The sequence below is a fragment of the Anopheles stephensi genome, unplaced genomic scaffold, assembly GCF_013141755.1.
Source record: "Anopheles stephensi strain Indian unplaced genomic scaffold, UCI_ANSTEP_V1.0 ucontig192, whole genome shotgun sequence".
Taxonomy (NCBI): Eukaryota; Metazoa; Arthropoda; class Insecta; order Diptera; family Culicidae; genus Anopheles; species Anopheles stephensi.
The window spans coordinates 77,501-92,500 of NW_023405116.1; the positions used below are offsets into that span (position 1 = coordinate 77,501).

General features: G+C 51.6%; 1 non-coding gene and 1 pseudogene across 1 annotated transcript in view; both read left to right on the forward strand.

Annotated features, from left to right (window-relative positions):
- Positions 1-13,733: 13,733 nt before the first annotated feature.
- Positions 13,734-13,888, forward strand: LOC118515821 (annotated as a pseudogene).
- Positions 13,889-14,350: 462 nt separating this feature from the next.
- LOC118515818 overlaps positions 14,351-15,000 on the forward strand; it is a 4,194-nt gene continuing 3,544 nt past the window's right edge. Inside the window, exon 1 of the ribosomal RNA XR_004907438.1 lies at positions 14,351-15,000. This exon is cut by the window's right edge and continues 3,544 nt beyond it. This is a non-coding gene — a ribosomal RNA (large subunit ribosomal RNA).

Genomic DNA, 15,000 nt, shown 5'->3' on the forward strand with positions numbered 1-15,000 from the left:
ATCGAAAGATGGTTAAGTGGAGTCACCCAATGGGTGCCGTGCGTTATAAGGTACGTAATGCACAGTAGAGATACATTGTCGGGAGGTGGAACCCGAAAAATGTACAAGTCCGGGAATACGGAAAAGTTCCCCATGAAAGGCTGGGGATACAATTATTGATACAAATAATGTGCCTAAGGGTACATTTATTTTTCTAAGTCCCAGAAATCCGTCACTGAAACATCACGACTTACAAACACATCTTCCCCGGTCCTCCCATATACGGCACGGGGACAAGTATGAAGAATGAAAATCATGTGTGTATGGAACATATAATGTGCCTGAGAGCACATTTTTTTTCTAAGTCCAGAAATCCGTCACTGAACATCACGACTTACAAGACATCTTCCCCCGGTCCTCCCATATACGGCACGGGGACAAGTATGAAGAATGAAAATCATGTGTGTATGGAACATATAATGTGCCTGAGAGCACATTTTTTTTCTTAAGTCCCAGAAATCCGTCACTGAACATCACGACTTACGAAGACATGTTCCCCCGGTCCTCCCATATACGGCACGGGGACAAGTATGAAGAATGAAAATCATGTGTGTATGAAACATATAATGTGCCTGAGAGCACATTTTTTTTCTAAGTCCCAGAAATCCGTCACTGAACATCACGACTTACGAAGACATGTTCCCCCGGTCCTCCCATATACGGCACCGGGACAAGTATGAAGTATGAAAATTTTGGTCACAGCGTGAAATCCCTCTAATGATCATGAAAATAGCATCGGATCACTTATCTGACCATAAAAAGTGAACCAAAACCCTATTTGGACAAACTTTTTGGTCCTATGAAAAAATTCACTTTTCATATATGTCATGGTCGAAAATTTTCTAAGTCCCAAAAAATCACTATTCTCGAATATCTCGAAAACTACTTATCGGACAGGGGTCAACCAAGGTGTTTTAGAAAGGTCTTTACAAGCTCTATTTAATGAGCCATAGCGACTTTCAAGTGATTTTTTGACACTTTTTCGCATATCGGCATCCTTGGTTCCCATACTGGCCATAGGCCATAGGGCACCGAACGGCCAACTTCTGGTCCGGGGGTGAAATTTTTTTTTCACGAGATTTTGATGAAAATGGCTTCGGAACGCGTTTCTAATAATGAAAAGTGAAACCAAACAGTATTTGCGAAGAAAAAATTGTCCTATGAAAAAATCACTTTTTCTTAGGGTACGGGTCAAAAATTTTCTAAGTCCCAAAAAATCACTTATTCTCGAATATCTCGAAAACTACTTATCGGACAGGGGTCAACCAAGGTGTTTTAGAAAGGTCTTTACAAGCTCTATTTAATGAGCCATAGCGACCTTTTCAAGTGATTTTTTTGACACTTTTCGCATATCGGCATCCTTGGTTCCCATACTGGCCATAGGTCCATAGGGCACCGAACGGCCAACTTTTTGGTCCGGGGGTGAAATTTTTTTTCACGAGATTTTGATGAAAATGGCTTCGGAACGCGTTTCTAATAATGAAAAGTGAAACCAAACAGTATTTGCGAAGAAAAAATTGTCCTATGAAAAAATCACTTTTTCTTAGGGTACGGGTCAAAAATTTTCTAAGTCCCAAAAAATACATTTTCTCGAATATCTCGAAAACTACGTATCGGACAGGGGTCAACCAAGGTGTTTTAGAAAGGTCTTTACAAGCTCTATTTAATGAGCCATAGCGACTTTCAAGTGATTTTTTGACACTTTTTCGCATATCGGCATCCTTGGTTCCCATACTGGCCATAGGCCATAGGGCACCGAACGGCCAACTTTTGGTCCGGGGGTGAAATTTTTTTTTCACGAGATTTTGATGAAAATGGCTTCGGAACGCGTTTCTAATAATGAAAAGTGAAACCAAACAGTATTTGCGAAGAAAAAATTGTCCTATGAAAAAATCACTTTTTCTTAGGGTACGGGTCAAAAATTTTCTAAGTCCCAAAAAATCACATTTTCTCGAATATCTCGAAAACTACTTATCGGACAGGGGTCAACCAAGGTGTTTTAGAAAGGTCTCAACAAGCTCTAAATAATGGGCCATAGCGACTTTTTAGTGATTTTTTGACAAATTTTGTCATATCGGCATCCCGAGTTCCCATACTGGCCATAGGCCATGGGGCCCCGAACGAAAAAATTTTGGTCCGAGGGTCAAAATTTTTTTTCTCATAAATTTGTTCAAAACGCCGTCGGAACGCGCCTTAGATCATGAAAAGTGAAAAGAAACAGTATTTTGCAAAAGTTGGGGTGGCCTATGACTTACATGGCCACGTCCTAGGTCCGAGTTCCCGAGGTCGTGTCTTCAGTGGCGGAAAAAAATGGCCACTTGTGGGAGATGCAAAATGTTCATTTTGTATTATAGGGGACACACTATCGAAGCGAAAATTTCAGAAATGGCCTAAAACGTGAAGAAATGATGGGGTATGTACGAAAAGAAGGTTTTTTATGGTCAAACGGTGAAAATTTTTTTTTTTATGAAAAATTTTGGTCTCCCACCGTTCATGAATTTCTAGGACCAAAAATCGAAAAATTTGAAAACTTCACGATCGAAAGGGAAACGCATATGTGGTGTTCCTAGGTGTGTACGGTTGTACGAAAAACGGGTTCACGATGAGATATCAGGCAAATAAGTGGACCTAAAGTGAGTTATTACGGGTAAGACGAGGTGTCCAAAGACCGAAATAGGGGTACCAACTGAGAACGAAATGAAGGTCCCCGAAGTCGCCATACAAGTTATAGGAGGTGTCCAAAGTACGAAAAGAGTTCCATATTCGGCTGTTCCTACTATATGGTTCCCTGATTGCTGCTCCAAGGAGTAGTGAGGAAGTGTCCAAAGGTCTGTTGGGGGTATCGAGGTGATACCCTCGACGGACAATATGCACGAAAAGTGGTTCGATGATCTATCCTGTAGGTCGTACGGCAGCCATACCCGGCTGGAAGTACCGCGGTAATTCCGCAATAAAACGTTCGCCAGACGAACAAACAAATTGAATTAGCTCATCGTAGTGTACGGAAACGAAACGAAAATGTAAGGTGATTAGGGATCCGGGAGCAATCTCGCGATCCCATGGTCGGTGTAAGAATGATACGAAGTGTTCATAAGTCTCCTCTGGAGGCAGAACCATCGTAGCAAAGTTCGGGAACCCAAGGGTCACAAAAACTCGTAGGACGATATCCACGAATAATCGGGGACTTGTGGGGGACTACCGTGCCCTGACAAGTCAACTACACCTTAACTGGTGATGGTCGTCCTACGGGGACCTGCGGGGAACAAAAGGGTCACTAAAAACTCGTAGGACAATATCTCCGAATAATCGGGGACTTGTGGGGACCACCGTGCCCTGACAAGTCAACTACACCTTAACTGGTGATGGTTGTCCTACGGGGACCTGCCGGGAACCCAAGGGTCACAAAAACTCGTAGGACGATATCCACGAATAATCGGGGACTTGTGGGGACTACCGTGCCCTGACAAGTCAACTACACCTTAACTGGTGATGGTCGTCCTACGGGGACCTGCGGGGAGCAAAAGGAGTCAGAAACAATCGTAGGACGATATCCACGAATAATCGGGGACTTGTGGGGACTACCGTGCCCTGACAAGTCAACTACACCTTAACTGGTGATGGTCGTCCTACGGGGACCTTCAGGGAGCCGCAGTAGTAAGTCGCAGGTCGTATGCGAGCCTTGATATGGTCCTGTTGGGGGCGTGCGGGGTGTAATGCCTCGGTACGTCAAATGTTGGTGTACGATGTACATCGATAATCTGACATCCTCCTGAACAACCTTTGCTCGTGTGGTTATTGGCGCTGTGGAGTCGGTGTACTGCCGCAGGTCAATGAGAGTGGTCACAACAAAGATTGTGTCACCTGATGAACGTAGAAAGAGAGTCTGCGGGGACTGGTGCCCTGGTAGACAAAAATATCGAACAAGCAATTGACGAAGACGAATTCTGGTTGATCCTACCAGTAATATACGCTTGTCTCAAAGGTTAAGCCATGCATGTCTAAGTACAAACATAAATGAATGTGAACCGCATAAGGCTCAGTACAACAGCCATAATTCACAAGATCATCCACCCATCAGTTACTTGGATAACTGTGGAAAAGCCAGAGCTAATACATGCAACATGCCGGGACCGCTGTCCGCTTTGCGGGCGGTGGAAACTGGTGCACTTATTAGTAAAACCAATCGCCTCCGGGCGGCTTGAGTTGAAGTCTGGATAAGGATGCCGATCGTATGGTCGCTTGACCGACGACAGATCTTGCAAATGTCTGCCCTATCAACTATTGATGGTAGTGTAGAGGACTACCATGGTTGCGACGGGTAACGGGGAATCAGGGTTCGATTCCGGAGAGGGAGCCTGAGAAATGGCTACCACATCCAAGGAAGGCAGCAGGCGCGTAAATTACCCAATCCCCGGCACGGGGAGGTAGTGACGAGAAATAACAATATGGACCTCTCTAACGATGGTCCATAATTGGAATGAATTGAGCATAAATCCTTCAATAAGGATCAAGTGGAGGGCAAGTCTGGTGCCAGCAGCCGCGGTAATTCCAGCTCCACTAGCGATATATTAAAGTTGTTGCGGTTTAAAACGTTCGAAGTTGATTCCCCGTCCAGACACGCGACCGCCGCGGGCGCCCGGCACACGCCGGATACGTTCGTGCGCGAGCTCGCGGCTGCGACTCACAATGGTGTGCCTGGGCGTCAACCTCGTGATCGGTCGGGCACGTCCCGAGCCGGTGCGTGGTGCCCGGGCAGCTCCCATTACCTTGAACAAATTAGAGTGCTTCAAGCAGGCTAGTACAAAAGGTCCACACCCGCCCAGGGTTGGGCGTTGGCCGAGAATATCTTGCATGGAATAATGGAACATGACCTCGGTCTGAGTCTTTTGGTTGGTTTTGTATAGACCCAGAGGTAATGATTAACAGAAGTAGTTGGGGGCATTGGTATTACGGCGCGAGAGGTGAAATTCGTAGACCGTCGTAGGACCAACTGAAGCGAAAGCGTTTGCCATGGATGCTTTCATTAATCAAGAACGAAAGTTAGAGGATCGAAGGCGATTAGATACCGCCCTAGTTCTAACCGTAAACGATGCCAATCAGCAATTGGGAGACGCTACTACATTCGGTGCTCTCAGTAGCTTCCGGGAAACCAAAATCGGGTTCCGGGGGAAGTATGGTTGCAAAGTTGAAACTTAAAGGAATTGACGGAAGGGCACCACAAGAAGTGGAGCTTGCAGAGGCGTTTGACAGTTGACAGCGAACGGTGGTGTTTCCGTGAGCTGCGCAAAAATTGTCGAAAAAAGTGAAAAAGTGTTTAAATTCTTTACAGAGTGCTTTAAAAGTGATAAAAGGCGTTTGTTATCATTTGGAAGTGATTTGGACCAAAAACAGGAAAAAACAGTGAAAGTGTGGTATAAACAAAACCCCATACATTTTGTATGGAGGGGGGTTTTTCACTGATTTGGCGGCTCTAAGCAACCGTTTTAGATGCGGTTTTCGCTGAAAACGCAAGACTGGGAGCCAATTTAGTGTTTTCGACGGAAAACGGTGGATGCCGGTGGTCTGTACGCGGAAAAAACTGTAAAAAACATTCCGGCTATAGAAGAAGAAAGGAAGAAGAAACTGTTCTTGAAGCGTGCAGAAAAAGTGTCCGGATCTAATCGGAAGTGGTTTAAATCGTTAGATCGTGTCGTGATTAGTGGGTACAAGTGAAAACAGACCGAAAATCGGTCCATTTGGGCCGGAAAAAAGTGTGGGAAAAATCCAGATTGTGACGTTTCCACGTGGCGTCTTGTTCCGGATCTCACTTTTTTCACCCAATACGCAACGGATCTGGACGCATGTGGTGTTAAAAGAAGCGGAAAAGTGCCAGCTAGTGAAATAGTGCAAAAAACCGGAAAGAAAACGGTGAAAAATAACCAAAAAAAGTGCTTTATAGTGGTGACAAAAATTTGACATTGGACATGTCCCATGACCCATGGGACAAAAATAAATTCCCATGGGACAAAAAAATTCTGACATTAGTGAAAATTTTTTCAATTAAGAAAAGTGTGTCATAAAATCGTGTAAACCCTGGAGATTATTCAGAAAACTCTATAATAATTTTCGGACATCTTGATAATTTTCCTGCCACCCATTTCCCCCCCGCACCCCGACCGAAAGGGAAAAAAAATCCCTTAATAAGGGAAATAAGGAATTGGGCGGGAAAAATTCGAAAAGTGTACGGAAAATTCTACAAAAACCGGTGGAAAGTGTTGAGAAAAATCATATGCAACTTGTTGGTGGTGAAACGAGGTGTCCCCGCTCCCCATACCCCCCCCTCCCCCTTCGTCCGAGCGCCCGACGAGCGCCTTAATAAGGGAAATAGTGAGCGGAAATTTTTAAATAAGTAGGAAAATTTCGGGGTGTGGTTTTTCCCGTATAACGTGAGGAGGAAAATTTTTCAAGGAGTTTCTGGGGCCCACCGCAAACCCACTTCCCCCCACCCTCGCCTGAATATTGGCAAACTTTCAAAAAGGGGATATTTAGGGAAAATCAGTGCGAGTGCGTGAAAAATTTGTGTGGGGTGTGGTCCGAAGCCCCTCCGCCCCCCCACCGCAACGGGAAACCATCCCAACGTGGAGACTTGGGTTCCGGTATAGGACAGGCGACGAACCTGCTAAGTGTTAGCGAGCAGGAAATCTTCCGGTTTTCGTCATCTGGCGGGAGATGACGTAAATAGCGGATAGTTTGCGCCCATCAACTCAAGATGGAATCAGACACCGACAACGGGAGTCGGAATCTGATGTTCCGGTTGTTCCGGAATCACTGAAGAAGGCGGTGGTGAAGAAACGGCGTATAGGTGAGCCACCTCTTCAGCCACGAGTGGTGTTGGAGCCGATTGAGGTTTCACCAAGAACAATGGCGGCTTTCCATGGCACGACGCCACAGGAACCAGTGGCAACCAGCGAGGAGAATAATTCGGGTTTGCCGGCCTCCGCCGTCCCGATGGTGTGGTTCTCTCCTCCCCGAGCCAACCTCTTTAGAGGAAGAGATGCGGAGGAGAATGGCTCACGGAGGACCGCAGCCACTACACCACCGATTCCGTCACCACGCAGGGTGACCTCACCGGAAGCAACGGCTGCTACCGTTCGACAGTGAATTCGAATGGGCGCCGGAGGGATCGCACCAGCTATCGAGAGACTGTTGCAGAAGCTGGAAACGATGACCGAGAGGCTGACCCAATGACGGAGAGGCTGGAAGCCAGCGACCAGGAGAATAAAGTTCTTAGGCGAGAGCTTGAACTCTATAGGATGGGGACACGGACGGTGTCGGAGATGTACTCCTCCGCGGTTGGTACGGGCTTGGGAAACCAAGCGGTATCCCAGCCTGGACCAGTAAGAAGACCGTTAAGCGGTCTCAAAAGCGCACGAGGCACTGACCCGTGAGACAAGCGGTCCTGCCCACCATCGGTTGCTGGAGTTGCAGGACCAATTGCGCGCTGAAGCGGAAAAGGAAAGGCAGCAGCAGCAGAGACCGGGCGTGAAGCAGTCCGCCCTCAGCCGCGCAGCGGTCTTATCGGGACGTCCTGTCACCTGGGTGGCAAACGGTTGGGCAGAGGCCTCCGAGGCAGCCTCAGCAACACAGCGGCCCCAGCCGCCAAAGGCACCCCAACGTTTCCCCAACCAGCCCAACGGACAAGTAGGAGACGACCAGACGCCATACTGGTGATACCGGCACCAGCGTGAGCTTTGCCGATATGTATCGACCGATCCGGACCGCCCCTGCGCTAGAGGATGCGCAGAAATACATCCGGATTGGAAAGAGGACCCCAAAGGGCAACCTGCGGATGGACCTCACGCGCGGGTCGACTCGCTTGCGCTGCGTGATCGTATCCAGGCAGTTCTTGGCGATAAAGGGACGGTCAAGTGGTCACGGAGATGGCTGAGGTCTTGTCCGCAATGTGGACCTCTGACCGAGGAAGCCACAATCAAGAGGCCCTGAAGTCGGCACTGAAGAAAGAGCCGACAGTGGCCTCGATCCGTATGTGGGAGCTGCCTGACGCTACCAAGCGGGCACGCCTTCGTCTGCCGCGGGCGGAAGCGGAGGCTATCATGAGCAGGACTGACCCCCTGCTCATCGACTACTCCGCCTGCAGGGTGGAGAGGGTGCCGAGGCTGGACGCTTCGATGCGTCGTTGCTTCCGCTGTCTCGAGCGAGGCCATTTGGCGGCCTACTGCACAGGGGTGGACCGCAGCAACTGCTGTATACGGTGTGGTGAGGCCGGTCATCGTGCGGCTGCATGCAAGCAGGAGGTGCGATGCATCAAGTGTGGTGGCCCTCATCGAATCGCCGCCTACAACTGCATTGGAGGAGGACGGCCTCAGTTGTGATGGCCCTAAGACTGCAGGTCCTCCAGCTAAATGCCAACCGGTAGAAGTGCCCAAGACCTGGCACTCAACACTATGAGGACGGAACGAGCTGATTATTGGTGATGTGCGAGCTGTGCTCGGTCCCGGAGAACAACGCAAACTGGTGGTAGACCGCGATAACAAGGTGGCGATTGTCGTGAGCGGTAGAACCCATCCAGTGCAACGCGTACGCAGTACGTGCTTCTCCGGCATCGTAGCGGCGGACGTAGCAGGCATTACCATCACGCCTGCTATGCGTCACCGAGCATTGGGTCCCCGAAATTCGTCGGCATGCTGGAGCGTATCGAGACGCTTGCCTCGGACACTCTCGTGTGCTGCTCGTAGGCGACTTTAACGCGTGGCACGGCACATGGGGTAGTGAACGCGTCAACACCAAGGGAGAGGAGCTGGCACAGCTTGTGGAAGAGCTCGGGCTTGAGGTGTTGAATCTGGGGAGGGATGACACCTTCCTTGGAAACGGCGTTGCTCGCCCGCATCGTCGATGTTGCTTTCGCAAGCTCCAACATCTGCCGCTCTGACCTGTTGGGGGACCCCGAGCAACAATGGAGGATGCTGGATGCCTACTCGTACAGCGATCACCGTACATTCGCTTCACAGTTTGCGAGAACCAGGCAACAAGGAGTCATCGCACACGGGAAGAGACTTCGACAGTGCGTGCAGCAGGGCGTAGGTGGCAAACGCGGCAGTTTGATGGCGAGCTTTTTGCTATTGCGCTGCAGCGGATTCAGTACGAGGTTGGAGTTACCGATGCGGAGAGCCTGACACGCGCTCTCAGCCGAGCTTGTGGAGAAATTATGGCGGAGGTCACCCGTACGTTGGCCACACCGGTAAACCGACGTATTGGTGACGCCACAAATCGGTCAACTGCGCGAAGAGTGCCGCCAACTCTGGGAACGACGACATCGCTCTCGGCTGCTGACGCTGAGCTCGATCTGCAATGTCGTGGATTTGCAGGAGGCACGCCATCGCCTGACAGCGGCGATACGCACAAGCAAGCGGGATCGGTACGCAGAATACATCCAGCATCTCGAGGAGGACGAGACAGGCCGGTGGCAGGGGGAGTTGCTGCAACGGCTCGGAGGGAGTCGCGTTGCACCAGAACGCGATCCGGCCAACCTGCAGCACATTGTGGATGTGCCTCCCGGAACACTCCCCTGTCAACTGGCCTGACATCGAACCAGACGGTGTACCGATTCGACCCATTACCGAACAGGAGCTGCTCATATCGTTGCGGGTCTGAATCCGAGGAAGGCGCCAGGTTTGACGGCGTGCCAAATGCCGCGCTGACTGCTGCTGTGCGGGCATACCCAGCTACGCACGTTCGACTGTTCCAGCGGCTGCTGGACGACGGCCACTTTCCTCGCCAGTGGAGACGGCCAAGCTGGTTCTCATTCCCAACCAGGAAACCCCCCGAGAACCGTCATCGGTCAGGCCGGTGATGCTGATCAACACTCCGGGAAGCTGTTTGAACGAGTTCTGCTGGATCGTCTGAACGACCACATCGAGGTGCCATCAGGACCGCTACTTTCTGAGCAACAGTTCGGGTTCCGATGCGGGCGATCCACACTTCAGGCGGTGGAGTTGGTGATTGATGCTGCCAGATCCGCGATGAGCTTTGGACGGACAAACCAGCGAGACAAGCGCTGTCTGTTGGTTGTAGCGCTAGACGTCCGGAATGCATTCAACTCCGCGGACTGGCTGGCGATCTCACAGGCGCTGCAGGAAAAAGGAGTGCCCTCAAGATTGCGCAGCATCTTGCAGGAGTCTTCTCTGACCGCGTGTTGACGTACGACACGAACACCGGTCCGGTAACACGACAGGTAACGGCAGGAGTTCCGCAGGGGTCCATCTTGGGCCCCACGCTATGGAACATCCTGTACGATGGAGTGTTACGCCTGCAGCTGCCCGACGAGCATCGGTCATCGGCTTCGCTGATGATCTGGCAGTACTGGCAAGGATGCCACACAGAGGAGGCAGCGGGAGTGGCCGAGCAGGCCGTAGCAATGATCTCTGCGGGATGCAGCAACACCGTTTACAGCTGGCCCCGGAAAAAACCGAGGTGGTCTCTCATCTCGAGTTTGCGTCGGGCCACCCACAGGTGCCCGTAAGGATCGACGGAGTGGAAGTCCGCTCAAAGCAAGCCGCAATACGCTACCTCGGGGTCATACTTCACGACCACCTCTCGTGGAAAACCCACGTCGAGAAGGCAACCGCGAAGGCTCTCCGTGTGGTGAAGTTGGCCACCAGCGTGATGCCTAACCACGCTGGACCGAGGGTAGCGAAGCGTCGCTTGCTAGCAGCAGTTGCGGCTCGGTGGTGAAGTACGCGGCACCTATCTGGGCGGAAGCGGTGGAGCTGCAGTGGTGCAGAAGGAGATTGGAGCAGCTACAACGGCCTCTTGCGAGGGGGTTGCGCGTACCTTTCGCACAGTCAGCTACGGAACAGCGGTAGTGTTGGCTGGCTGATACCACTGCGCTTGCAAGTGGAGGAAGCTGCCCGGCGTCACAGGCGGCATCAACAGGCACTACAGCAGGGGTGCTGATCGACCGCGACGTCATACAGAGGCTGGAAAGGTCAGCACCATGGCGAAGTGGCAGAGCGATTGGAATCAGGAGTGCGGTCATCCGACCGCGAGTAGTTTCAAGCGCTGGGCACATCGCGTATTGCCAGACATCAGCGTTGGGTAGGTCGGAGCATGGAGAGATCGGATTCCACCTGAGTCAGATACTCTCCGGACACGGTTTCTTCCGGGAGTTTCTGCACGTCATGGGGTTCATCTCAGCCCCGACTTGCCCGTTCTGCACCGACTCAGCCGTGATCGGTCAGCAGAACACGTGATGTTCCCTGCCCGAGGTTCGCGACATAAGGGTGCAGCTCCTGACGAAAGACGACGGCGTAGTAGTAACACCGGAGGAGCTGGCAGGCTGGTGCTGGCAAGCCCAGCTAACTGGCAGCAGGCGAACAGGCTGCAAAACGAGTTTGCACCTTCCTACAGCAGCGATGGCTGGATGACCCATCGGCCGAGAATGCTGCCATTTCCGGTGCTAACACGGAAGCACTGCGACACGCGGAAGTGAGACGGCGAGCTGACCGTCGAGCCAGCCGCAACGCTTACCAGCGAGACGTCGTCGGAGCAGCGGAGAGGCGCCAGCTGATGGATGATGACGATGGGAGACAACAACCACCAGCAGCAGCCAACATCAACGCCCGGCTAGACCCGCTCGCAACTTGGCTCCGCCATCAGCTGAAGAAATTCTTCGCCGACGGTTAGGCGGAACAGCGTCAGCAGGAGTATCGGCGGCAATTGCGGGCCGGTACAATCCGGCCAGTTGCGTTCGGGCCAACTGCGTCGGAGAAGGCAGCCGCCAGCGAGAGGAGCTTGAACGCCGACGTGCAAACCGGCGCGAACGAGACGTCAAAGACGTCATGCCCGCAATGCGGTTGCCGACCGCCATCGCGAAGTGCTGTCGGCCGACGAGAAGCCGCCATAACGGAGGCCGAGACGCCACACGCTAGCTTGATGGAGCATACGCCTTTGGTCGCTTGCGTTGGTGGACGAGAGCGAGAGCGTACTCGAGCAGGCGTGTGCTTTAGTATTTTACTTACTGCTTGGTGAAGCGTCTCTTTTAGTATTGGCTTGGTAGCAAAGGCGCGTTAGGTGTTTATATGTCGTGATGAGTATAAATGTTTTGTTTGTACAGTCATGTTGATCAGGAGGAGCACGGGCTCCTAACATTATAGTAGGTCTCAACGGCAAAACACCGGCAGCCACACCCGTGCAGGGAATGCTGTCGGTATTGGTGCGGTGTTTGCGTTTATTAATGTTATTTTTCTTTGTTTTACCATTAATAAAACTAAACACACTGTATTTAAAAAAAAGAAGTGGAGCTTGCGGCTTAATTTGACTCAACACGGGAAAACTTACCAGTCCGAACTTATCGAGGTAAGACAGATTAAGCTCTTTCTCAAATTTAAGGGTAGTGGTGCATGGCCGTTCTTAGTTCGTGGAATGATTTGTCTGGTTAATTCCGATAACGAACGCGACTCAAACAAGCTAACTAGAACGCTGTCAGCAGTGTGCCTCCGGCGCACCTGACGTACGGGGCGGCGGCGCCTTCGCGGGCGGTCGTCGCACTAGTTTGCCCTGCTTAGCGGGACAACTTGTGTTTAGCAAGGTGAGAGTGAGCGATAACAGGTCCGTGATGCCCTTAGATGTTCTGGCTGCACGCGTGCTACAATGTGGGCAGCAGCGTGTTCTCGCCAATAGGCGCCCCCATTCCGAGAGGAACGGGAATCACCCAAATGCTCATTTAGTTGGGATTGGGACTGGCACGGTCCCCATGAACCTGGAATTTCTAGTAAGTGCTAGTCATTAGCTAGCGCTGATTACGTCCCTGCCCTTTGTACACACCGCCCGTCGCTACTACCGATGGATTATTTAGTGAGGTCTCTGGAGGCATACCTTCCGCGGTTCCTTCGTGAGCTGCAGTTGGCACGGCGAAGTTGACCGAACTTGATGATTTTAAGGAAGTAAAAGTCGTAACAAGGTTTCCGTAGGTGAACCTGCGGAAGGATCATTACCGATCAAACAGTCCGGGAGTGAGGTTGCCAAAACGCATCGTCGGCATCACATGCTGACGCGCACGCTACAACCACAAGATGTGTAGCACACTTGGTAGAGTTGAGCGAAAGCAACTCTTTCAAGGGATACACATACCACTGCCTCGCGCAGGTCAGTAACGCACACTTTGGCATACCGGGTACCTTATACACTGACTGATTGTCGTGTCACAAGGGGTGATCGACATCGCACTTTGGCGTCTCGGCTCCGCATCCGTCGGGGCCGTGGGCGCCTGCAGTGTGGTACTAGGAATCAGAGTTGTGTGTTGGTTTGTGTATAATGGCATATCATTACCATCAACAAGTCCGGAGTGAGGTTGCCAAACGCATCGCGGCACAATATGCTGACGCGCACGCTACAACACAAGCTGGTGTAGCACACTTGGTAGAGTTGAGCGAAAGCAACTCTTTCAAAGGTACACATACCACTATGCCTCGCGAAGTCAGTAAGATGCACACTTTGTAGTACGGGTACCTTATACCTGACTGATTGTCGTGTCACAAGAGGTGATCGACAGTCGCACTTTGGCGTGCTCGGCTCCGCATCCGTCGGGGCCGTGGGCGCCTGCAGTGTGGTACTAGGGAACCAGAGTTGTGTGTTGGTATGTGTATAATGGATGGATGGACTTCGGTTCCATTCATCAACTGTTCGGTGTGTACGTTAACCCTAGCAGGGGATCACTCGGCTCATGGATCGATGAAGACCGCAGCTAAATCGCGTCAGAATGTGAACTGCAGGACACATGAACATCGACACGTTGAACGCATATGGCGCATCGACGACTCAACCCGACCGATGCACACATCCTTGAGTGCCTACCAAGTTATTCACACTCTAACCAAACTGACCGTCCTGACCCCATCATAGGGGGTTAGGCTGTCGCAGCATTGCGTGCTCGGATCCGCATCCTTGTCGGAACCGTGGGCGCTGAAATTGAGAGTGCTAACACGAGAGACATACGAGGTATGGTACACAAACCTAAACACACACACACACATGTGAGCATGGGTGAAGAGCGAGCGCGCGTCAGTCGCACGGTTCGACCTCTAGTATCAACCACGGATGTATCCACCACAGCATATAAGGTTATCACCATTGCACGGGGACTTCCACCCGGTTGGCTCGGGTCGAGTACACTTGCGGCCCAACGCGCTCGTATCTTTCCTCGCATCCAGTTGCAGTCGCGAGACGTGTTCACGCCGTGTGGGTGAGTGAGGTTAGCACGACATGGGTGATTTATCACCGCTTCTCCCGTCGCATCATTGTGACAGTGGATCTGTAGCCTCAAGTGATGTGTGACGACCCTCATAAGAATTAAGCATATTAATAAGAGGAGAAGAGAAACCACCGGGATTCCCTGAGTAGCTGCGAGCGAAACGGGAAGAGCTCAGCACGTAGGGACGACGAGGGGGCCTCGTCTGTCCGATGCCGTGTACTGGACCGTCCGTTATCGCTACGCACGGTGCAAACAGTTCAAGTCTAACTTGAAGGTGGCCCATTATCCCACAAGGGGGTGATAGGCCCGTAGAACGGCACAGACTGTGGTGGCAGACGGCCGGCTCCATGGAGTCGTGTTGCTTGATAGTGCGCACTAAGTGGAGGTAAACTCCTTCTAAAGCAAATACCGCCATGAGACCGTGCCAACGAACAAGTACCGTGAGGAAAGTTGAAAAGCACTCTGAATAGAGAGTCAAATAGTACGTGAAACTGCCTAGGGGACGCAAACCCGTTGAACTCATGATCCGGCGGCGATATTCAGCGGTGGGCCTCCCGGGCCTACCGTTCACTTATCGATCCGCAGCAAACGGACATCGCGATCCATTGCGCATCTGCGTGAGCATATCATTCCGCAATAGGCCCCTGGCTCGTGGTGGACGGCTCCCTAGTAGGGCGGCTTGGCGGCCGCTCCCAACGGGGTCTCCGCGCCTT